This window comes from Melospiza melodia, chromosome 26 (assembly GCF_035770615.1).
Source record: "Melospiza melodia melodia isolate bMelMel2 chromosome 26, bMelMel2.pri, whole genome shotgun sequence".
NCBI lineage: Eukaryota > Metazoa > Chordata > Aves > Passeriformes > Passerellidae > Melospiza > Melospiza melodia.
Genome location: NC_086219.1, coordinates 1,532,453 through 1,555,698, shown reverse-complemented (window position 1 = coordinate 1,555,698; position 23,246 = coordinate 1,532,453). Strand labels below are relative to the sequence as shown.

Genomic DNA, 23,246 nt, shown 5'->3' with positions numbered 1-23,246 from the left:
CAAGAAATTCATCTGACCCATCAGGGCTGCCATTGCTCTGATATTTCTTTACTTTGCTCTCCTTATCTCTGGTGATCTTACCCTATGAACAACAAAACAAATCCAGATGGGAAAATTTATAAACCAGAAAATCTGGATTCCCTGTTCCTGGAAGAGCATGATCCCTGTTCTCAGCCGCCTCCGTGTGTCGTGGGGTCTGCCATGAAGAGATGCCAGAGCTGTTGCAAGAGGCCAGGCCCGTGTCTGCCTTAAGGAAACTGAGCAGCAATGTAATAGCCTGCATGAGTGTGGGCTCCAAAGGAGACGTGCTGCTCTGGGGAAGCAGGATTTGCCCTCGTGAGAGTTGTTCCACAAAGGCATTTGTTCTCTTCCTGTCCATTTCAAGACCTTGCTCACATCACGCTGAACTGATTATGTCTATTGAGGGAAATTTTCTGCCTCTTCTCTGTCCCTGACTATTGATAGTCTGGAACTAAATACATATGTCTCATTAAACACAAAAAGAGCCATGCCAGGCCAGCACTGCACAACGTGCTGCCTGTTATCGGCCTGGAGAAAGGGAGCAAACAGGTGTAGGATAACAGTGCAACTGAGAGAGACCAAAGTGCATCATAAAATAAACAAACTGCCAGTGCTCCAGATCCCCCAAATGCACCATGCAGTTCCAAGGGTCTGCAGTGTGCTTTAGAACATGCTCTGAGCAAGTACCCGCCTGGGGCATCGTTTACTCTGCAGCCAGAAAGGGGTTGATAGTTTTCAGCATTGTGGGGGTGTCGGGAAGGAAGGAAGCCCTGTGCCCCTTCTGTTGTGCTTGGGGCCACAGGAGCTCCCTGCCTCCAGAGCTCACAGTGCTGGGGAAAGAGGCCACTTACAAGATTGACCAGCTGTGGGTCTCACTTGGATCATGAAATCAGAAAAAGGAGGCCTGGATGAAGTCCTAAAGAAGGCATCTGAGCCTTCCCTTACCATAAGTAAAGGCTGTTCCTTTTTACTGTGACCTTCAGAACCTTTACTGTTGTCAGGGAAGGAAGAGCCCAATCTCTGTGGTGTGACAGTCTTTCCTCCTAAGATTTCTTAGGTGAGGATATTGTACCAGGATTTTATTTAATTTCTTTGCACCTCTTGGTGCTATGTGAATCTCCTGCTGTCCCTCGTGCTTTGGGGCTGGCAGAGCCTGCAGTGGTGCTGCTGGTATTTTTTGTTGCATTCAGTGAAGCAGTGGCTTGGCTTGCTGCACCCCAGCAGCAGCCAGCGTTCTGGTGACTCAGCCCTTGGAATTATGCTTACCCAACAATACCTTTTGTCCTTTGCCCAAAACTTCTGGCCAAGAAAAAGGGAAAAAGGAGGAGGGAGAAAAGAAAGAAAAGATAAAATTCTGCATGTAGTTGTCCTTTCATCACAGGTGGTGCCAGTTGGTTTTTGCTTTATTTGTACAGGGTGGGGAAAAGAGAAAAAGAAAACAAGGTGGAACTCAGACAAGGCCCAGGAAATGTTTGAACCTGACAACAAACTTCCTTTGTTCAGGGGAGCAGGGGAAAGAGAACAGAAAAAAGGGACAGAAGACCAGTTGAAACCAACCTTAGCCCTGTGCTTTTGGGCAGGTTTCTTTTTCCTACTCTTTATTGTTTGGGGTCTTTTGTATTGCTTGGTGTCTTGTGATAATTTTGTTTGCACAAGGGCTTTTGTGTGCTGCCTTCTAGAAGGTGGACAGATGAAAGGTTTCCTGGGGACACATTTGTTATTTGGATGGGGAGGATTTGTCAGTTGTTCTATCATTTATCTATCATTATCTATCGTTTATTCATGCTTTGCATGATCCTTCTCCTCCAGCCATGAAGATCAAGATGGCTAGAGGGAAAGCATGAAGGACCATACTTCTCAGGAGGAGAGACAGATGAGCAATTTAGGGGCTGGGCAGACAAATCCTGATTGAAATGCAGAATCCAGAGGGTTTTGTTGAGGAGAAAATTAAGAGAACCATGAGGGCAGCTGTAAGGAGACCCCTGTTATCTCATTTGGGTATCATGAAACATTCTGTCAAAATGAGTGAGCAAAGTTGTGGATATCACCTGTATTGCAGATGCTGGCCATGCTCTTCAAAGAAAGATTAAATATTTTGACGTGGCTTAAAGTGCGGAGGTGTCCAACTTCCAGTATACGAAAAAGGAAGAAAGAGGAGCCAAGAATGAAGGACTCTGGAGCTGGGCTGATGTGGGACTTTCCTGTGGTGTCCCGTGGAAGTCTTTGTATTCTTTTGATAATGGCCAAATCACTGCCATGCCTACTATGTTAAAGCATCAAGAGATGCTGTCAATTAAAAACTTGCCCTGAATAGTATTGGTAGGAATATGGGCCTTTCTTTGCAGTGCAGGTTCCCTCTGACTTTGATCAGACAACCCTGGAGCTGCTCTTTTCCTGACTTTACCTCTAAGCCTGGGCTGCAGGACACAATCCCAGTGAACTCGAGAGCAGAATCTGAATTCAGTGAGCCCGAGGTGAAAGCTGGAATACTTCCACTGCAAAATAGGCTATTTCAGTTTTACACCGAGAGCAGCTGCATTCTGACTTTGGTCCTCAGTCTTTGCCTTAGTTATCTGTACAGTGGAGATAATAAAAATTGCCTGCAACACAGCTTGTAGCTGAGAAATAAGGAACGGTTTCCAGGGCCGGATCGAAGGTAGCTGCGGCACACAGGCTGTATTTTTGATGCTAGTGTGTTTGTGTGGAGTTTAGAAACTAGGGCCCGAGTGAAACTCCAAAAGGCAGGTGAGGACACTTGCTGTGCTCTCCCTGCAGAGATGTTCCACAGAAGCTTGCCCAGGGGTCTCGAGGGAGGGGGCTGGTGCTGGGTGCTGGCAGCAGGAGTGGCCGTGGCGGGCGAGCAGCTTCTCTGCCGTCCATTGCAAGCACAGGAGGGACTGTGGGGAATGATTTCAAAGCCACCACTATGGAGATTAAGGGGATGAGAATGTAAATCTCAAGTAAAAAGGTAATTGAATGTAATAGCAAACACTGCTCGGTCTATGTTAATTTTAGCTCTTCCCCTGGATACAAGGCGCTGTATTAGTGTTTTATTACCATTTTGTTTGCACTAATAAAATAGTAAAATTTATTTCAAGGAAGTTGAAGGATGGTTTTACAATGCAAATTTGAAGAAATTGGACTTTTCATTTACACCACTGCTATTTTAAACCCTGAAGGGTGTAAATTAGCCTTCTGTGCCTGGGTGAAATCCACTGCTTCCACAAGCAGGGGGAGGATTTGGTGTGGGGGAGAAGAGAACAAAACCAAATCATCTGAATATTTCAGAGAGACAGAGATATCTGATCAGGAGAGAGAGGAAAAATCTGACTGCCTGTGCCCGTTGAGTGGAAGGGCTGGAGCAGGGCAGTGGGAAGAGCTGGTGAGAAGCTGGTTTGTGCTGGGGAGCAGCTTCAGCTGCCGTAAGCATCAGGAGAGGCAGAGCAGGGCACGGAGGCTGCAGTGGACGTGGTGTGCCCTGTTCCATGCTGGTTCCTCTGGTGAAGGAGCTGCAGAGGCTGGGGCTCCTCTGGTCACCAGGTGCTGCCAATGACAGAGGGTTCCTAGAGGAGTGACAGCCCACGGCAGGTTTTGCATTCTGGCCAGGGGACCCACACTTGCCACGCCGCCTGTGCCTCTCTCTTGCTTTGCTGTTCACCTCCCTGTGACAGCCCAGCCCTGCCTGGCCCTGCTTCCCCACTGAGTCACGGTGCTACAACCCAAGGGACTGGTTCAGTGACCTCCTCCTTCGCCCACAACTCCTCTGTGCCATGAAATAGAAAGGGATGGGCTGGTTATCTGGTCCCTTTCACCTTTGTAAAGTTGTTTACAACGGTGCTGTTCTCGTCACGCTTTTGCCAGCTCTTGGCCTTGACATAAATGGATGCTATAAAGGCTGAGCCACACAAAATCAGGTCCAAAGAGCCTTGCTTGGTTCCAAAGGTCCTGCGCTGAGCTGACCATATATCTCCTGGAGGGGGGTGTCTCAGGGTGTAGAAGCATCCAAACATGGCAGCTTTCTTAGACTTATACTGAGTTTCTGCAACAGGTCTGAAAATCTCATGGGGTAGCTTTGAGGCCTTCATTCTTCTTGTGCAAAGGAAGATGTGGAACAAGAGTTGTCACATCCCTATTTTCAAATCCCAGAGATTCCATTCCCCTGCAGGGGAAGGCTTTGAGTTACTGTTTTATTGTCATGTTCACCTTGCCTATACCTCAGTCTTCACACAATACTAGCTTTGAAGGGAGCCAGGCTGAGTTTCTCCTGGATGGGAGAACTGAGATATTTTTTCTTAATCCTGAGTGGAATTGTACATTTGTTCATTGTCCTGAGATGGTTGTAGGAAGCAAGTCTGTGTATTGTATTATGTACCTCTCCAACCCACATCAGGCTTTTTACAGTGGCAGAGGTGCTGATTTGAGTATGAAGCCCTCTGAGAACCCTTTTGCCTCTGCTGTCCAGCAGACTGGTGGGCACTCAAGCACTGCTTGTTCCAAGGCAGTTTCTGTTGGTGATTTTGCATGTAGCCCAGTCACAGTGCCGTGGGCAGCTGCTCCTGTGGGCTGGAATTGCTCCGTCCCCGTTTGGTGTGGGGCTGCCTGGCCTGGGATTGCTCAGTGCCCGTTTGGTGTGGGGCTGCCTGGCCTGGGATTGCTCAGTGCCCGTTTGGTGTGGGGCTGCCTGGCCTGGGATTGCTCAGTGCCCGTTTGGTGTGGGGCTGCCTGGCCTGGAATTGCTCCGTCCCCATTTGGTGTGGGGCTGCCTGGCCTGGGATTGCTCCGTCCCCGTTTGGTGTGGGGCTGCCTGGCCTGGGATTGCTCCGTCCCCGTTTGGTGTGGGGCTGCCTGGCCTGGGATTGCTCCGTCCCCGTTTGGTGTGGGGCTGCCTGGCCTGGGATTGCTCCGTCCCCGTTTGGTGTGGGGCTGCCTGGCCTGGGATTGCTCCGTCCCCGTTTGGTGTGGGGCTGCCTGGCCTGGGATTGCTCCGTCCCCATTTGGTGTGGGGCTGCCTGGCCTGGAATTGCTCAGTCCGTGTTTGGTGTGGGGCTGCCTGGCCTGGAATTGCTCAGTGCCCGTTTGGTGTGGGGCTGCCTGGCCTGGGATTGCTCCGTCCCCGTTTGGTGTGGGGCTGCCTGGCCTGGGATTGCTCAGTGCCCGTTTGGTGTGGGGCTGCCTGGCCTGGCTGCTGCCCTGCATTCTTGGCCAAGTGGTGCTGAGCGAACTGGAGAGGAAAAACCTGCTCTGGTGATCTGATTTTGCAGAGAGGTAGATCTCCCAGCTCTCCTTTGGACTATGAATATGGTGTGTTCATTTTATCCTCAGGAGGCCTTTCAGGAGAGAAGCCACTGTTTACCCCATGCGATGGCTGGATAGGGCTTTGGCTTGTTACTATTTATGGTCTGGATAGCAGCAAATCTACCAGGAAAGTTGAGGCCAGGCTCCAGGTCCTTTGTCTGTTCGGCTGTGCCACTTTTTCTAGTGTCTGGGCATCAAAGAAAGCTTTCAAAAGTTTAACCCTCTTGCAAGTTCAGTCACCAGCCATGGGTGGTATCAGGCAGCCCTCTGAAACTCCCTGCCCTGCTTCTTTGGTGGGTGTAGCAGAGGCTGAGCCAAGACTGAGGGCGTTACCAAAGAAAGCAAAGACTTATTTTTGGCATTGAAATGGTTTCCTATTCCAGGCGAGTCTGGGGAGCAGCTTGGTTGTGTACCCAAGGATTTAAACAGTGCATTAAGCAGAGGGGTTACACTCCGGGTGGATTTCAATCAAAAACTATAATTACATCAAATAGCAAACGGAAATGGAAAAAGGGGATTACTGACTCGACCCTGAGTGCTGCTGGCTGCTGAACCTGCTCCATTATTTACACCCCCTCTCTTGCCTGAGGTGGGGCGTGTATGTGTGTAGGCAGTGAGGCCCCTCCTCCTTTTTACATTTCCTTCATGCATCTGATGAAGTCAGAGTCCCTGTGCTGGTATCAGTGCTTGGAGGAAGATTGGAATTTGCATGATTTAGATTTGGGACTTTGCAGGGCAGGTTTGATCTCCCTGGGCAACTCTTCCTGGCTCCAGGCAGGAAGAACTGCTCTGCTCAGGCAGTCGTGGGAACCCCCAGGCCCAAAGGCTTTCTCTCTTTTTCTGTTTTGCTATCAGACCAGTGTTTTGGACTCATAGCTGCTCATCCTTAAGAAAACTGGGAAGCTCCAGACTGCAAACAGGAAGTTCTTTCTAACCTAGAGAGCTGTGTTTAAACTGCCTTTGAGGTGGTGGAATCACTCTGTGCCTGTGTTCAGACTCCCAGAGAGTCTGTCTTGTTTGGTATGACCAAAACAGCACTGCCTGGCTGGGGAATTTACCACACACCTGCACTCACACTTCAGGCTCCCAGCTTTGCTCTCTGCTTCGAGCTGCTTCAAAATACTTTGTGGAGTCCAGTTTGTCACCTCTGCTTCTGTCACCTGCCTCCTGGTCTCTGTCTGCCTTGTTTAATTTGTCCTGTTCTCCTAGTTCCTCCTCGTGCCTCCCTTCCTTCTTGCCATCGACAATAAGGTTGTGTCTCCATCGACAATAAGGTTGTGTCTGTTGGACACCTGAGTTTGGGAGGATGTGTAGAGAGTGTGCTGAGATGGCTGGAACTGTGTACCAGACAGGAAGGATAAGGAGTGCAATCCCCCACTGCCTTCCCAAGTCTTCTTTCTCTGGTGGTTTTCCAGATGTCTAATCCCAGGTTTCGTAGCCCAGCCCAGCTCCTGTTTGATGGGGTCTCTTCCTCTCTGCTCATTTTAAATGAGTGACATTTTGTGCTGGAATGAAGTCTTCATTTACACTACAGAAGAGCCTTGCTTGGTGCTGTGCTGCCACAGCATCTGCTACACCTTTTCCAGATGTGTTGCCCCTTTTTCATCTGTGGCACGTTCAGAGCTGGAGGATGTAATGTGGTATTAGAAGAGAAACCCCAGTACATTGATTTACACATGGTTTGAGAAGTAGTGGAAAAGGACAGTACTCCTTGCCTGCTCTGGATAGTGGCAAATCCATGCAAAGTGAGACTTTGCCAGTGCTGGCTGCACTTGCATGGCACTGACCTCACCTTATCGTGAACACTTGGGGAGGAAAGGTGCTTTGTAAATATAAGAAAATATTCTCTTCTTATAGACAGCTGTTTGATTTTTGTAATACAATACAGACACCTGAAAAAAATGCCAACCCCTATCCGAATGTAGATTTCACTGAAATCCGGAGGGATGTGCTGAGCTCCCACGGTGTGTGAGCATTTCAGGTTGCTGTGGGATGCTCTGTTTCTCCTGCCTGCACAGCTCCCCTGAGCTCTCCTGCTCCCAGGGCTGGCTCAGGGTGTTGTACCCCAGAGCAGAGCTCCTGGCAGCAGCATCTCACCTGGGGAGGCCATCCTCATGCCTTACCAGCTTTATCAGCACTCCATCCTTTGCACGGAGAAGGAAGAGAGGAGAGAAATTCCATCTGGCTCTGCTGATTCGGTGGAGTAAAGAGGTGGAATTCATTAGGAAAAAATTGTTTACGGCACAGCTTTAGCCAGAGGATCTTCCATTTTAATGTCCTGCCTTTTTATGATAGATTGTGTGAAAGACAAAGCAAGCACTAGGGGCTGTTGGTGTTTTTGTTTTTATGTTTTCATTAAAGTTTAATTGTGTGACTTGTGTGATGTAACTTCTGGAAATGCCTGTTGCAGTTGGTGGCAAAATGATTTTTGATTTGTTGTGTTTGAATCAGGTGCAGGAGTGTTAAACCTCTAAGAGGTATTCAGACATGCATGTGGAGAGAAAATATATTTATCTATAGGATAGCTTTTGATTAATGAAAGAAAGGAACTGAAACTGCTGTGAGAGAAGAATCTCCTTTATTTGAAAGCTCTTCTGCTCCATCACTAGAACAGAGAGTAAGGGTCTTTAAAATTAGTATAACTATAATTTATATCCACCATAAGGATGCTCTTTGCCTCCTGATCAGTAATGGAGCCTTAAATATAAATGGATCCTTATCTTGCAAACACTCAAATATTTTCTTTACTCATATGAGGTGTCAAAGGAAAGATTTCTATGAAGAAAATGGGGCATTTGCATAAGTACCCACAGCATCAAACAACAGAGAATTTGTATTGCATAAACAACAACAACCACATTAAAATCATACTGCTTTAATAGTTTAGAAAAAATATAACAAAAACATTGAAACTGTAATAGATGTTGCTCTCTGTATCGGTATCGATTTCATAATTTGTGTTGCCTTAATCTTGGGTGGGTGAAGATTAAGAATCTCCACGTATAGTTATGTGTGTGCAATAAGTGAGAACATCCTAAGCAGCTTTCCTTTGCCTGGAGATGATTTAGGGCAGAGTGTTTTCTCTATAAAATCTGAGGTTTAGAAAAACAAAAGAGGATCTTTATGAATAAAAATCTTGAAAGGGAAATATTCAATAAACAATGAAGGGGAGGAGAAAGCACTTACTTTAAACAAGTTTTCCTGTCTTCATGTTGCAGACATAAGAGAGAAGTGACCTCCACATGCTCATGTGAAACATTTTTTTCACACTGTCCAACACATCAGTTCCCAAAGGAAATTTGGAGCATAAGTGGTGAAAAGGAGGAGAAGGTAGAAGTTCTGTTTGTGTTCTATAATCCAGAGCCTTTTATCTATAAAACATTTATACCTGTTTAATTTGAGGTTTGGTAGTTAAACTGATAGTCTACACTGAAACAGCTTTTTTTGGCTCAGTTCAAATTAATTGGTGACAACCTTATTTTTATTTGGATTTTGTAGAAAATAGATAGCTCTGTATTAAACCATTACAAGTTTGTATGAGGTGTCTTCCTATACACCTTTTTAGAAATCTGTGGTTTTGAAATACTGTTAATCAAGGATGAAAAAAAGAATAGAAGGAAATTCACTCTGTAGAGCATTTATGAATGAAGGTTAACATGCTCATAAAATGATGATAAAAAAATTAGCAATGGTCACCTTCAGCTTTGGTTTCTTTGAAACAGAGCTGAGCTTCATCAAAGTAAAAAGCAGTTCACTCAGATTTGGAGAAAGGAGTCTCACCTAAAACTTTCCCAGCAAATGGTAGGGCTAAACTACTTCTGCCTAGAAAGAAGCAGGGCTTTCTTGCTTCCCATTGGGTTTCTGCTCAATGGTGAGAACTCATTTTCCCAGAAACTGCACTCAGAACTTAGGGCTGCTTCCTGATCCAGGTAAGTACTGGTTACTAAAAAGACACACACTTTTTTCCTCCACTTATCATCCCTGAAAAATTTCCTCTATACTGATTTCCTCTTGGTTGCTCTGGTTTTTTAACTGATTTTTTTTTTTCAGATTTTGTAACTGTACATCGTTTGTACATGTATTTTGTCTGTGAGTAGAAGCAGTTCGTTGTGGTCTGTAAATGACTGTCCAGCCCGTAAAGCAGAGCAGGCAGGTCTAGAGCTGGACTCTTCTTCATCTGAACTCATGGCTCTGTGTGTTGGGGTGACACTCAAACCGTTTTGCTATTTCAGGAGGCAGAAAACAGTTTCTTTTCTTTCTGGTCATTCTTTCCATGAGTCTCTCTCTGAATCAAATAGTAACCAAAGCTGGTTTTGGATTGATCCCCTGCTAAGCAGCTTCCCTGCTGCAGGGTGGCGTCTTTAACAAAAAATTATAAATTAACCCCCCTCACAAAACACTGGTCATTAAGTGGAAATAGCGCTTTCCCCTTAGACTGAGAAGTTTATTTAGCAAAGAAGGGGACAACCCAGTGGTTAGAGCACAGACAGAAACCTTGTAGCTTTGACTAAATTGCTGTTTGAGTTTGGTCTGGGTACTTTAACTCCTTGTTTTCCCACCTTCACTGTGGAGCAGAGAATTCCTTGTGGCATGCCATGCAGTAAAGCTGGAATTCTGGGCAACAAATACATGTGCATATACGGGGATTTTATGTCAGAAATCTGAGGATGTCTCCGAGTTCCCATGCACTTGCTCGTTTTTTTTCAGTGAAACAGCTCCGGCTTTCAGAACTAGCAAAAGCAATTAGATCAGTCCAGGGACCAATAGGTAGAAATATGTAATCTTAAGAAATGGATTTGTTTGTGGGGATCTCTGGGGCTGTGTGTTAGGCTGGAATGTCACTGCTGCAAGCGATGTCTGTAGGCACTGGGTTTGCTCTGAGAGCAGCAGGGCTGGCTCAGCCCTGGGCTCCCCGTGCCATCGGTGTGAGGAGAAAGCTCTGCTGCACTTCACTTGAGCACAGGCATATGGGTGAAATGGACCTGTAATGCATAATTGTAACAAGTAACTAGAATACTGCCTATGCACTTCCAAAATTGGCTGGGTTAATAAAACGGGCTGATTGCTCCCTGAGGATATCGAGGGACTGGATGATATTAGTAAGGGTCACCAGTTCAAATCTGGGGCAAGTTAGCAGTGACTGCAACAGCCATGTTACAGCCCTGCGTGCATTTCTGTGAGTTCTCACAGGCAGGTATCTCTGTCACTGCTGTGCTGGCAGCTGGATTAAAAAGGAGGATTGCTCTGTGTGGTGCTGACACAGGTCTTCAGAGATGGCAGGCAGTGCTTTCCCAGTTCTGCTTGGGATTTCGGTCTCCTTTCCAGTGTAAGTTTAAAGCATGAAGCTGCTTATCCATGTTCTCTGGGTTCACAGTCCTTAAGTACCACATCTTGCAAGTATGTCACCTCATTTATGCAGTGCAAACAGCAATTAATTTGATTATTGTGTTCTGTTTTTCAAAAAAGGATGGTTGATGTCTAAGTTTCCATGAGAAATTAAAGGTGGGAATATTCAGCGGTTGCTCTTGCTGCTGCTGGTTGGGGAGATTCAGTCTGTCCATCCAGGACAGAGGGCATTTCTATCTTGGGAGGTGAATTTCCGTCACTATACCTTCATGGTGGTGCTACATCATTTTTTAAGTAATGTCTTGAGCAATAACGTTGTACAAGATTCCCACCTGCACATCTGGGTGAGCAGAGGTTTCCTGGAATTGCAGCTTATGCCTCCAGGTTGATGTTGTGCAGGGGTCCAGTGAGGGTGTCAGTGCGCTCGTGTGTGTAGGAAATTGGTGGTTTCTGGCCAGGCTCTCTGCAATATCCTGCCCCTTCAAGACACATGGGAGGCTAAACGTGACATGCTGAGAAGGAGGGCAGCTTCTGGTCAGGCACTTGTATTTTTGCTGCCTTAGCTGCTGTTATAAATTCCTCACTCTGGCCTTTCGCTTCTGATATTTTTCCCCTGGCCAAATCAAAGACGGTTTTGTTACCTCCGGCTCCCTGCAGATGTGGCAGCTTCAGGCAATGAAATATGCTCCAGCCTTTAAAGGGAGGACAGGGAACCTGCTGCTGGGAATCTGAGATGGAGAAGGGTTCCGGGAACACGACCAAGGCTTTTGCCTTCCTTCAGCCCTGGCTGCATCCATGTGCATGTGCAAAACCAACAAGCCTGCTGGTTGTGTGCTGGGAGGAGAGATCAAGGTGCTCTGGAGAGCTGTGGGATTTACAGTGTGGATTGAAAAACACACAGCATCGTGTGTAGGTGGCACTGAGACATGATTGCCTCTCCTTGCCACTCCCCACTTGGGCAAACAAGGTCAGCAGGGCTCCTAAATTAATACATTCTCTAATGAAATGGATAGATTTGGGATTAGTTGTAGTATTTGTGCCCAAAAGGAAAAAAGACAAGTAGCTGGGTTTGTTTGCACTTCCCCTGGAACTAGATATGGAGGAGTACAGTCCTAGTGACTGGACATGGATTTTTATGGTAGATATGAGAATGTGTTTTAGATTCCTGTAGTGTTTCTCTACTTGTTTTTCCTATGGTGCTCAACAAAGTTGGGATTTCAGATTCTTGTTTTCAAACCATTCAAAAGCTTTGAATGTACTTGTGGGACTGAGACCCAGGAGGGAGAAGAGATGAGAGTTTTGCTGGAGTGATGCTGTGGAGAATGCTCCTGTGCTTGCTGATGTTCAGTGTCTGGATTTGGACAGTACTGAGCTTGCCATGATCCCTCATTTGCAGCTGTGGGGCTGCTCATGGAACAGGTGCTGACTTGGTCTTGTCAATGAGGGGCTGCCGTGCTCTTGACCCAGGCAGTTCCTGGGGGAATCCCTCCTCTTCCCCCATGAGTGACTGCCCTCATGTCTGGGACAAGAGGAGCACAAAGTCCCCTTTTGACTGAGCCACAGTTCCAGGGGTTATGGAATTACTGTGAAGGGTTTAAGTGATTCTTTATATCTGGCTACATGATCATCACATCCCTATGGACCTGGTAGAGGGTCACAGGACTTATTTGAGAGCTGGGAATATGAGGGATGGTCTGGAGGCTCCCTAGGGCCACGGGGTCAGGGCCCTTTGCAATCTGTAGGAAATTCCCTTTTCCCCTCATGTACATCTTCAACTGTGGATCCAGCAGCAGCTGTTTGAAGCTGGAGGAAAGGGTGGAAGTTTATCCTGGAGGGCCTGGCCCTGTCAGCAGCCTTGGGTGCATGGAGGGGGGGATCTGGCCAGCGGGCAGGTGAACGCACACAGAAATGATGCTGGAAGCCAAGGCTAGTCCTGCTGATGTGGCCCTTTCTCCTGCAGCGGATCATAAAATATGGCTCAAATTTTCATTACGGCCTCTATTGATTATCTTTTGGGACAGATGAATTATAGGGAACATTAAATTAAAAAAAAAAAAAAAAAAAAAGGGAAATATTTGAATGAGTTTGGGAGGTCGATGCCATAAGGGCTGACGCACCAAGCCTTACCGACATTTTCCTGCTTTGTGGATCTGCTGGGCCCTTCCCACCTTGGGGGAACCTGCTCAGGGAGCTCCCCTGTTCCTCTCAGGTGCCCTTGGAGAGCAGCAGGCTCTGCAGTGGCCGTGGGCTCAGCCAGGGGACAGCTCAGAGGTGCAGACAGTGACTGGGAGACTCGGGTACTCTTGCAGAGTGCTGCCCCATGCCCCAGGTTCTGCCTTCTCTGGGAGCTCACCCCAAGGACCTTCCACTTAGACAGTGTCTGTCTGGCACCCACTTTGGGATTCTTGAACAAAAGAGGAGATTGAGGGGCTGGAAAATGGCAGGGAAAAAGCCAGGTCATTGCATTTGGTGACGCATTTGGATCTGGTGTAAAATATGTGTGGGGGCCAACAGTGAATCATAAAAGTAGTGATGGGCTTTGCAAGGTTTCCCTCCTTCCCTGCACCAAGGGAAAGGTCATTGCCCTCATCTCTCCTGTGCTGAGGGGTCAGTACTTCTCTCTGCAGGGCTCATGGAGCACGGGGACTAATTCTTGCTGGGGTTTGTGGTCAGGGACCTTTGGCTTCATGTAAGAGAAGTGTCAGGATTGAATCATCCCACTGTTAGTGTGGTACACTGAAGTCAAACCAGCCAAAGAAACTTCTGGCTTCTCACTTGGCATTTTGAGGATGATCCTGGAATTTTGTTCCAGTGGACTTTCTGTGCCCATTCAGTTTTTCCAGGTTGTACCATATGTCACACAATGCTCTGTCCAGGAGTTGGCTTGGTAAGGTTTTGTCCTCTGCTCACTTCCCTGCCTCTATTCCACAAGAGTGTTTGAAATCCTGTAACCTGAAATGCCATCAGCACACTTTGAGCAGCTGGCAGTGGGGAATAATGGATGTTATCCCTTTGAAAAGAACCACAGTTAAGAGCACTCTTCTGTTTCCCAGTGGTAGCAGGAGAGTTCTGGAGCAGACACACAGGAGCTGGGTGGCTGTAAAATCCCTTCTCTGTGCTTTGTTCCTGGATTGTTTTCTGTCAGTCAGGCCAGCAGCCAGTGCTCCTGAGGAATTCTCTGTTTTCTTTTCTAAGACTGAGAAGAATGCAGCCAGGGTCCCTCTCCAGCCACCCACAAGACAAACATCCCCCTCCCAAATGCTCATCTCTGTCTGGACACGGGGTCCCGTGTGGCACAGTCCTCACACTCCACTGCCGCAGGGAAATTGGGTGTCCCCCCACACCTGCAGTGTCTCCTGCAGGTCAGATCGAGCACCTAAAGCACGATTTCTCTTGCTTGTGGGAGATTGGGGTGCTGCTGAGCAGGACCACCGTTGGTTCAGAGTGCTGAGTGCACAGTACGCGTTTCACTTCCTCGCCGATTTCACAAGACATCCACCAAGCTTTGGCTTCACCTGGGCAAATGCAAAAGGTGGTGGTTTCCATGGCTCCCCAGCCTCGCTCGGGCGGCACACCCTTTCTGTGTAAGCTGGCTCCCTGGAGTCGATTGTTTTTTGGCAAACAGCTTCATAAACGCCTCCAACAATTAAACTGGAAAGAAAAAAAAATAACCAAACCAAACACAACAAGACCCATGCATTACGGCGTGAGACTGCAAACAGGTTGAAGCAATTCCCCCACCAGCTCTGTCCCCCCAAGCCCCTGGAGCCAGGCAGGAGAGCAGCCCCAGCTGCACTTGTTGGACTTCGTTTGGGAGGTGCCTGGGCTGCCCCAACTCACCAAGCTGCACTGAGCTAACAAACATGAAGGAAAAGGTCATGTTATTCACTTTTATTTTTTTCAAAGCTGCAAACGTCTCTCTCTCTCTCTCTCTGGGAGGGGAGGCTGCACAGATGCCAGCTCAGATTAATTTAAATATTTACCAATCCCTTTTTTTTTTTTTTTTTTTAATTGTGTGTTTGTGTTCTGTTTGTGTCCCATAAAATACCTGGTGTTTTGGGCGTACCCCGTTTGCAGGGTGCATGAGATCACACTGAAAAAATGCAGTGAAAAACATTTTCATGCCACGACACATCAAATAGGATTTTGAATTAAGATTAAGATTTTTTCCCTCTCTTTTTATCTCTGAAGTTTTGGTGAAAAGGTCTTCTTTTTCTGTTTCTTTTTAAAATTCTTTCACTTAACTGGGAAGAAAAAATGTCACGGAAATCCTTTAAAAGTTACTTTTGCTTTATCTCAGCATGTCAACCATCAAAGGCAGCTGTTGGTGCTGGTCAGAGCCCCCGTCAGTGTGTGTGTGTGTGCTGTTTGCTGGAGGGTGGTGTGTTCAGGTAGGCCGTGAGCAGGGGAGGAATGCAGAGTGTGGAGGGCAGAGCCAGCTCTGCTCTCGCGGGTGTGCGACAGCGGCTCCGCTCCGTTCCCCGCTGCCCTTCCTGTGTCTGACCTGCTCTGAGGGCTCTGTGCTGTTTGTGCAAGCCTGGCACAGGAGTCTCGCCTTGTCAGAGTGCTGGGCTGCTGCTCTAGCACTCCCACTGAGTTTCCCACTGAGCTTTTCAGGGCAGTGACCCTTTGGTGGGTGTCCCAGCACCCCTGGCACTGATGCTCGTGGGTTTGTGTGCCCCAAGGGCTGAGCATGGCTCAGCACTCAGTCTGGGCACTGGCACGTTGTCCTCTTTGGTATGGGATTTTCTATATGCTTTTGGCCACGGAGACTCCCCTGGGAGGGAAGTTTCCTTTGTGGATTCAAGTAATGAAAGTCCTACTGGCGTTCACCCATTTCCTTTTAATTGCTTTCCATGCCCATTGGGTCATAATCTGATCCCATCTACATCTGGGAAAGTACAGAGCTGTTCTGTGGAAAAATGGAGCATCTCCAAACAGAACAATACTGCTGGGATCAGGATCCAGCCACCTCCTCTCTGGTGAGCCAGGCTGGGCTTGGCCCAAAGCATCAGCTTTCTGTAGGGGCTCTTGGTTTTACTGCACCTGTAAAGGATCCCAGCTCTGCCGTGCAGAAGGGAAAAAAGAAGGGGAAGGATCAGAGTGGATGTGTAGGGAGGGCAACGGTTGGCTTGCCTGAGCCACTAGCCAGAATTTGAAATTGGACCTGTTACTTTTGAGGATTGTAGGGCAGTGGAGGAGAGATGTTGTGTGAATGTCAGCTCTTGCCTCAGTGTCCTAGGAAAATGTCAGAGCACAGGATGGCAAGGAGCAGTACTTACCCCACAGCTTCAACTCCACCACTCCACACTTTGATCACTTATTACTTTGCTATTCCCTCTGCTTCTTGCTGTAATTGTTACAAAATCTCTGTGCTTTGGGAGGGGTCCAGGACTCCAGGGCCCAATTGCATCTGCCCTGATTCAGAAAGTGGGTCATGCTGCTTGGTCTGGGAAGAAGATACTCATCTTGCTTAGCATGATATTTATTAGGAGATAGAGAAGGGAATGCAACCACGCTGTTGCCTAGAAAATTGCTTTGGGGGGATCGCAAAGGACTTGTGAGGGCAGAGCATGTAAAGTTGTTGTGCATGCAGTGCCTGCTGCAGCTTTGGCGTGTTCCCTGCGCTGATATCGCCTGCTTCCCTCACTGTGGGACGTGGTGAGGATGGCAGGACAGCCGTGGGACTGGGGCTGAGGGAAGGGATTCCTCGCTGCTCATTCAGCAGCTGCCAGGCTCTTTGCATTTCTTGGAGTAGAGACTGGTGAGAGTAGAGAGAGAGGGGAAGACAGTGTTCAGTTCTTCATAAGGACAAACTGTTTCACAGTCAACCTAAACTGGTTGGGGTTTGCTGCTCGATGAGCAACCAGCACCCTCTCCAAACACTTGGCAAGGTATGACATCCCTGTAAAGGCAAAAACTCTCCTGCAAAAAGCAAGTAGAAAGCCCTGATCGAAAGCCCAGAGTAATTCACTCTGTGCTGTATCTATCTTTAATTAAGGAAACTCAGTACACAGAGCAAACGATGATGGGTCCAGCATTGTGGCAGCAGGGTCTCCCAGCAGGGCCTGCCTGACCTGGGGCAGGGAGGGTGGAGGGGCAGAGGGGAGGCAGGAAAGCACAGCTGATCCTGCCAGGCTGGCTGGGCCTGTGCTGCTGCTTGCTGTGAAATCACCCTCAGGATTATCCAAAGGAAGAATTGGCAACTCGAGTAACTTGGAGGGCCGGATCCTCAACTCATTTAAATTGGCATGACTTCACTAAAGCCACCGAAACTGTACTGATTTTATACCAGGTGAGCACCTGGTGCAGAATCTGCTGGAAGAATAAGACAAAGAGGGCACAAAACAGAGGTTAGGCAGAGCCCACTTACAAGCCTGGGGACTCTTGGGCTGCAGTGAGTGGAGGGTGGGTCAGCACATCATTTCCAAGTGTCTTGGACAGCTTGGAAGGGCTCTGAATTGCTGTGGCCATGGCAAATGCTCCCTCAGGAGGGAGGTGGACCCGGCTCTCTGCCTGCACTTTGTGTTGTCAGGAACTGGTGAGAGTGTCACCCTGCCAGAGTTTCCTGCTCACTGACACCTGCTGACCTGGCCTGTCATGGACTCCAGGCGCATTCTCATGGCTGCTCCAAACCTGGCACATCTTTTCCTGTACACTCTAAATCACCAGCATGTAATGCCACTGACAAAGGCTGGCCAGCAGCTGTGGCTGCAGCCTCACACCACTGCCACCACAAGTTCTGATTTTGCCAAGCCTGTGAGATGATGGGAGGAGAGTTCTTGCTTCAGCAGAGCACAGGAGGCAGTGTCCCTGTCCCAGATCGTGCTCCATTGGGCAGTGTTAAGCACATGTGTGCAGAAATTGTTGGTTCCTGCTGTGGTAGGGCAATTGTTTTCCCAGCTCTGCACCTTGTTCTTAGGAGGGGGTGTTATGGGATGTACACAAGCAGGTATGCTGTCACATGTTTTTGGAGGTTGTTTGCTGAAACACCGGGCTCCTGGGACCTGTTGGGATGCACAGAATTCCCTCCACGCACTCACATCCGGGGTGGATCTGGAAAGAGTTTTAGCAACTCCCACTGGAGCGGCCCAGGGCCGGAAGTGAAGAAGGGATAAAATATCCAGCTGAAACTCCTGTAGGATGTAATTACCTGAGCTGGAGGCTGGCCAGCACAGCAGGCACTGTGCATCATCTGCTGGTGGTATCAGAAGCACCCAGCAGTGCAGGAAAGGTGGTCAGGACCAAGGAGTGATGCTCGTGTGAGGATAGAAGTGCTCCCAGGAGGCTGCCTGTGGGCATTCAGCATAACAGCTTTGGAGTCACTTGGTGTTTGTTTCCATGGCTGTTCTCTGCAGGCACCATGGTGCCTATAAAATGCTCTTGGGAAGCTACAGCCCATGGATGGATAGCCTTATCCTGACACCCATTCAAATGCTCCCACTTTTTGATCTAAAAGAGGAAAGAACCTTGAACAAAACAACAAAAAACAAAACAAAAAACCCACCCCAACAACAAAACAAACAAACAAAACAAAACATACAAAAAATTAAAAACAAAAAAAAAAAAATCATCACCACAAAAAAAAACCCCAAAAAAGCCTAAAAAAACCACACACAAAAAAAAAGAAGGAAATTGACTTCCCAAAAATTACACTAAGCTAACATTGGAGGCCTGGCACAAATCCATCACAGCCAGGAAACTCAGAGTTAACCAGTGCACTCCCATGGCTGCTAGGAAGGGCTGTATTCCAGCAGGACAGGCCGAAGCTTTCAGACTTGGGGACGTGGGGATGAAAGTCCTTAATGTGTCTCTGAAGGTGTTTTTGTGACTGCCCCCCCTCCTCCTCCAACCCAGCATTAGATGCAGGGGCAGCTTTATTCTTCCTCCTTTGGGGAGAGGGTTAACAGCAGGCTCCTGGTGCTCAGGTGTGACAAGCGACACCAGGACCTGAGCAGGGCTCCTTGCCCAGGACTGTCCCTGTGGGCTCTGTGTTGGTGGAGCAGGGGTAGAGCAAAGCATCAGGGACCTGCAGGGGTAGAGCAGCACATCAGGGACCTGCAGGGATAGAGCAGCACATCAGGGACCTGCAGGGGTAGAGCAGCACATCAGGGACCTGCAGGGGTAGAGCAAAGCATCAGGGACCTGCAGGGGTAGAGCAGCACATCGGGGACCTGCAGGGGTAGAGCAAAGCATCAGGGACCTGCAGGGACACAGCAGCACATCAGGGACCTGCAGGGACAGAGCAGCACATCAGGGACCTGCAGGGACAGAGCAGCACATCAGGGACCTGCAGGGGTGGAGCAGCACATCAGGGACCTGCAGGGGTAGAGCAGCACATCGGGGACCTGCAGGGGTAGAGCAGCACATCGGGGACCTGCAGGGACACAGCAGCACATCAGGGACCTGCAGGGACAGAGCAGCACATCAGGGACCTGCAGGGACACAGCAGCACATCAGGGACCTGAGGACGCTGCAGAATTTGCACCCTAGGCCAGGTTACAAGTGAGGACAGAGTTGGCTCTTGGTTCTCACTTGTGCATGACGCAGCAGCCCGTAAATCAGCGCGAGTGACAGCCTTAGCTGAGCTGAGGTGGAAGGGAAGGGAGGAGAGCGGGTCAGGGCCGGGGGCAGCTCGGGGCTCTGTGAGCAGCTGGCCCCGAGCAGGGCTCAGGAAGAGCAGATTCCCAGCAGGAATTGCAGCTGGAGTGGCGAGTCAGGGGCAGCCTGAGCTGGCAGGGTGAGATGGAAGGAGTCTGGCAGAACGGCTGCTGCTCACCTTGGGCTGATGCTCTCAGGGCTGGGTGTTTGCAATGGCTCTCTTCACTCATCGCTTTTGGAAAAGCATCGAGCGGGCTCCTGTACCTGCAGCTGTGGGGGCTGGAAAGGAGAATGTGTCAAAGGGCCAGCCAAGGCTCTGCTGTCCCCAGCTGTCCTGGGCTGCCACCCTGCCTTTGCCATGAATTGTCACAGCTTTGGGGTACTGCAGGCAGCAGACCTCATGACAGAGCATTGATAATATCTCATTTCAGAGGCTGGGGGAGGTCGGGATGTGTTAAGGCTGAAAATATTTACAGGTTTTGAAGTTGAAACACAAACAGGAAAAGCCCTTTAAAAAGTGAGTGTAGTGGATATTCAAAACAGGAATTGCCATGGAAACGCCACAATATTTGCTTAAATTGACACAAAGGTTGCTGGTTGCAGGGTTCTGACTTCTTTGGCTCCATTTTCTTTGGCCAGACACCTATCACAAGTTGATCTCAACAGCCCTCTTTTGTTTTGCTTCTTTTATTATTGTCTGATGGAAATTTAAAAAAAAACTCCAACAACAGAACCCTCCAGTCTACAAATCCCACCTCACAGAAGAGCCTGAAGCTTCTGAGCTTCTGACAGAGGTTGGAGCTAAGACATTTTATAATTTTGGAAGTAAGGTAAAAGTTATTTTATTTTAATCTGTGCATTTGTTCATTTCCTTCAATGCAGGAGTAGAAGGGAATTGTCTTAACTGTCTAGGGAGAGCAAGGAGAAGGGTGAAACCTGTTGCAAAGGTAGCAGTGTAACAGCCAGGGAGCACAGGACTTTTGCAGTCCAGCTCTTAAACCAAAATTTGAGAGATTTAGCTGCAGTTCCCAGTTCTGCCTCAGATTTACCAAGTGAGCTTTGACAAGGCCCTTAATTACTGTGGGCCTCACTAAACTGCAAATAATAATTCTCCTTTGTCTCATCTGGTTGTATGTGTAACATTTTTGGGCATGAGATTTGGTGTGGGGGTGGACAAGGAGTTGTGTGCTGGTGGATCCCCCCCAGAGGAGGGATGGCAGCACAGCTGACGTGGGCAGGAACGCTGAAGGGGCCACAGGTGGAAGTGCTTTGCTCTAAGTGGCTTAGTGCCATAGGCTGCTTCTGCCACTGGCTGACCTGGATTTTTTCCTGGGGAAAGTTGGAGCGTGTGGCCCACCCAGTAATCCATGTGGTTTGTACCTTGGCTTTGGAGTTGCCAGCTCCACGCGTGGCAGGCAAGGAGATGGAGCTGCAGCGTGTTCAGGAGGGCACGGAGAGCCTTGCCTGGCTGCCTGCTGTGTGTGACCAAGGGCTCAGGTCTGTGGGTGGCTGCAGCGTTTGAGGCTGGCGTCACTGCTTGTGCTCGTGATTCACCTGAGCTTTGGTGCTGCTCACTAGGGAATATTCATTTCCTTTTGAAACTCTCCTCAGGGAAAAGAGACTTCACCAAGTGAAGGGAGGCCATCTAATTCACACTGTCTTCACCTGAGACCACCTCCAAAACAAAGATCCTGACTTCTGTCCTGGCTTTGTACACTGGAATGGACCTTGAAGCCTGTGACTTCTCAATGCAAGGTACTAGCTTTTGTTCTGTGGTCAAACCGCTCTGAAGTATGACTGGAGTGAGTGATTTTGGCTCTCCAGAGTTTTCATTCCAGTTCCTGGGAAATCTCTAGCCTGTGAAGTTTGAAAGAGCAGTGGGAAGTCAGTGGCTTAGGAGGTGAATGCATGGTGGGATGTTGGTTTGGGCTGGCTTACACGTAGGACTGGGTTTAGCCATCAGTGCCCACCTCTGTACCGACACCCAGCTGACACAGCTGGTTTGAGCAGCTCTTTCTCCTCACCTCCCCTTTCCTAATGAGCTGCTGTGCAGCATTAGCAGTTGGCTCAGTAGTACACACGGGAGTCCCCCGGGTAAGTGTTGTGTGGGACAGTTTCTGATTGACTTGTTCCACAAAAGGAGTTTGAGGATGTCTGTGGTCACGGTGGGTAACTCAGAGCAGTTGTGAGGGGGTGGGACTCTGTTTCTAAAAGTTGTTTTACTTTCTTCTCTGCTTGGCTGCCATCACAGCTTCTCTGCAAAGAAAGGTATGACACAACAGTGGGATAATGTATTTCTTCTCAGTGGGCTGGGGATTTGGGAGGTGCCTGGGGGCACTGCTGCAGGTAGAAGGGGCTGAGGATCCTCGCTGTGTCTGACCTTTTTGTGACAGCACATGTGCTCTGTAGGGCACAGAGGTATTGTCAGGGGCTATCTCCATACTTTGCTGACATCATTAAATGCTGATGATGCCTGAATGAATGAAGATCAGCAACTGAAGTGCCTGAGGGGATTCTGTATCATCATCTTCCTCTATTTTTTGCCGCCGTGTCATAAGTGATGCCTGGGCACAGCAGTGTGTGCAGAGCTGTTGTGAGCCATGGGTGCAGCTGAGACCTGAGCTGGACGGGTCCAGGTAGAGAGGGAGAGGGACTGCATTGGTGTAGCAAGAGGGGAGATGAGAATAGTCACAGGGCTCAGATGTTGGTCTGGGCCTCCAGCACTCCCTCTCCATTGCTGGCTGTGTGTGGCACAGAGGAATTTACTCAGGTTTTAAGTGCCCTAGCCCTACCTGAAAGAGCAACAGCCGTGATACTGCTAGGCTCAGTAGGTCTTAGTTCAGAGCCTACAGAGCTGAGTGCTTTCAGTAAGTCTGCCAGAAAGGAGCGTGCTTCAGGATGGGATAGGGGTGAGCTGTGCCTTCCCACACCTTCCTAGTTCTGAAACACCTCCAGGGTCTGGCATGCTTTATTTGGAAAGCCTGGTTTTGAGCTGTTAACGTGGCAAACTCTGGCCTTTATTCCTGTGTGAGCTGCTCTGGTGCTCGTGTCCCCTTTTAGAGCAATGCCTTCCCAGGCCTCCAGAGGCAAGAGAGCTTCCCAAATAGGAGCTCTGCCTGAGGGAATAAGGTAGAGGAACATGAAGAGCCTTGAGGTTTTACCAAATAAGACACAAATTCTCAGGTTTGACTGCAGCAGGTGAATTTTCCACCAAACACCCTTATGTGCCTCTCCAGAGAGGTCCAACGTCCAGGGGGAAATAAACTGTGCTGAGGAAGCTGCCTCATAGGTTCTAGGTGATTTTTTTCATCACCAAGGAGCTTTTCCTGTGACCCCAGTCACAGGTTTCTGCTTGTGTAGCTCCTGATATTGAAAACCCTGTGTTGTCCATCTGATCTGGACCTGGGATGAGCAGAACCTCTGAGACAAGAAAGTCAGAGGAGGAGACTGATACGTCAGGAATTCTTTAAATGCTGAAGTGATCCTTGTGGTTCAGGCTCTTGCAAATCAGTTATCCTTTTCCACATTTATCTCCTCCCAGCACCTACTGGGTGCATTGCTGAGTGTCCCTCAGGGGCTGCTTCCTGAGGGGTGGGAGCTCATTAGTGACAACAGAAATATTTCCCTGGACTCCAGCTGTTTTCTGAGGTCCCCGTAGTTCTACAAACATCACTGCAGTGAAGGAGATGCATTTAGCCTTTCAGGCATGTGGCTTTGTGATCTCTCATGCTCTGGACTAGAAATCCCTGTGTTCCAGTCTTCTGCCCTAGAGCAAGTTGTATGGCTTCTACTTTCAAAACAAGCTCAATTTACTTTGGGCTACAGAGGCTGTTTGCACGTTCTCCAGAGCCCATCCCTAGGCTGTGATTGCTTTTTCACTGTTTATAAGCACAAGCTGACTGTTTAGTCCTAGAGCTATAAGGGTTGGAGGGAGTTTTCATGTTCAGTTAATGAAGGTAGACTTTTATACAGGGGGGGAGGAG

General features: G+C 48.6%; 1 protein-coding gene across 10 annotated transcripts in view; it reads left to right on the top strand.

Moving 5' to 3' along the window:
• The window catches only part of CASZ1 (castor zinc finger 1), a 188,860-nt gene that overhangs the window by 12,701 nt on the left and 152,913 nt on the right, over positions 1-23,246 (top strand). For 4 of the 10 annotated variants that reach the window (XM_063176728.1, XM_063176735.1, XM_063176727.1 and 1 more), the window contains exon 2: positions 20,875-21,018. The exons of the other annotated variants lie outside the window; for them this stretch is intronic. The gene's annotated coding sequence lies outside the window, so the exon portion shown is untranslated. The remainder of the gene's footprint in view (positions 1-20,874; positions 21,019-23,246) is intronic. 10 annotated transcript variants of the gene reach the window in all.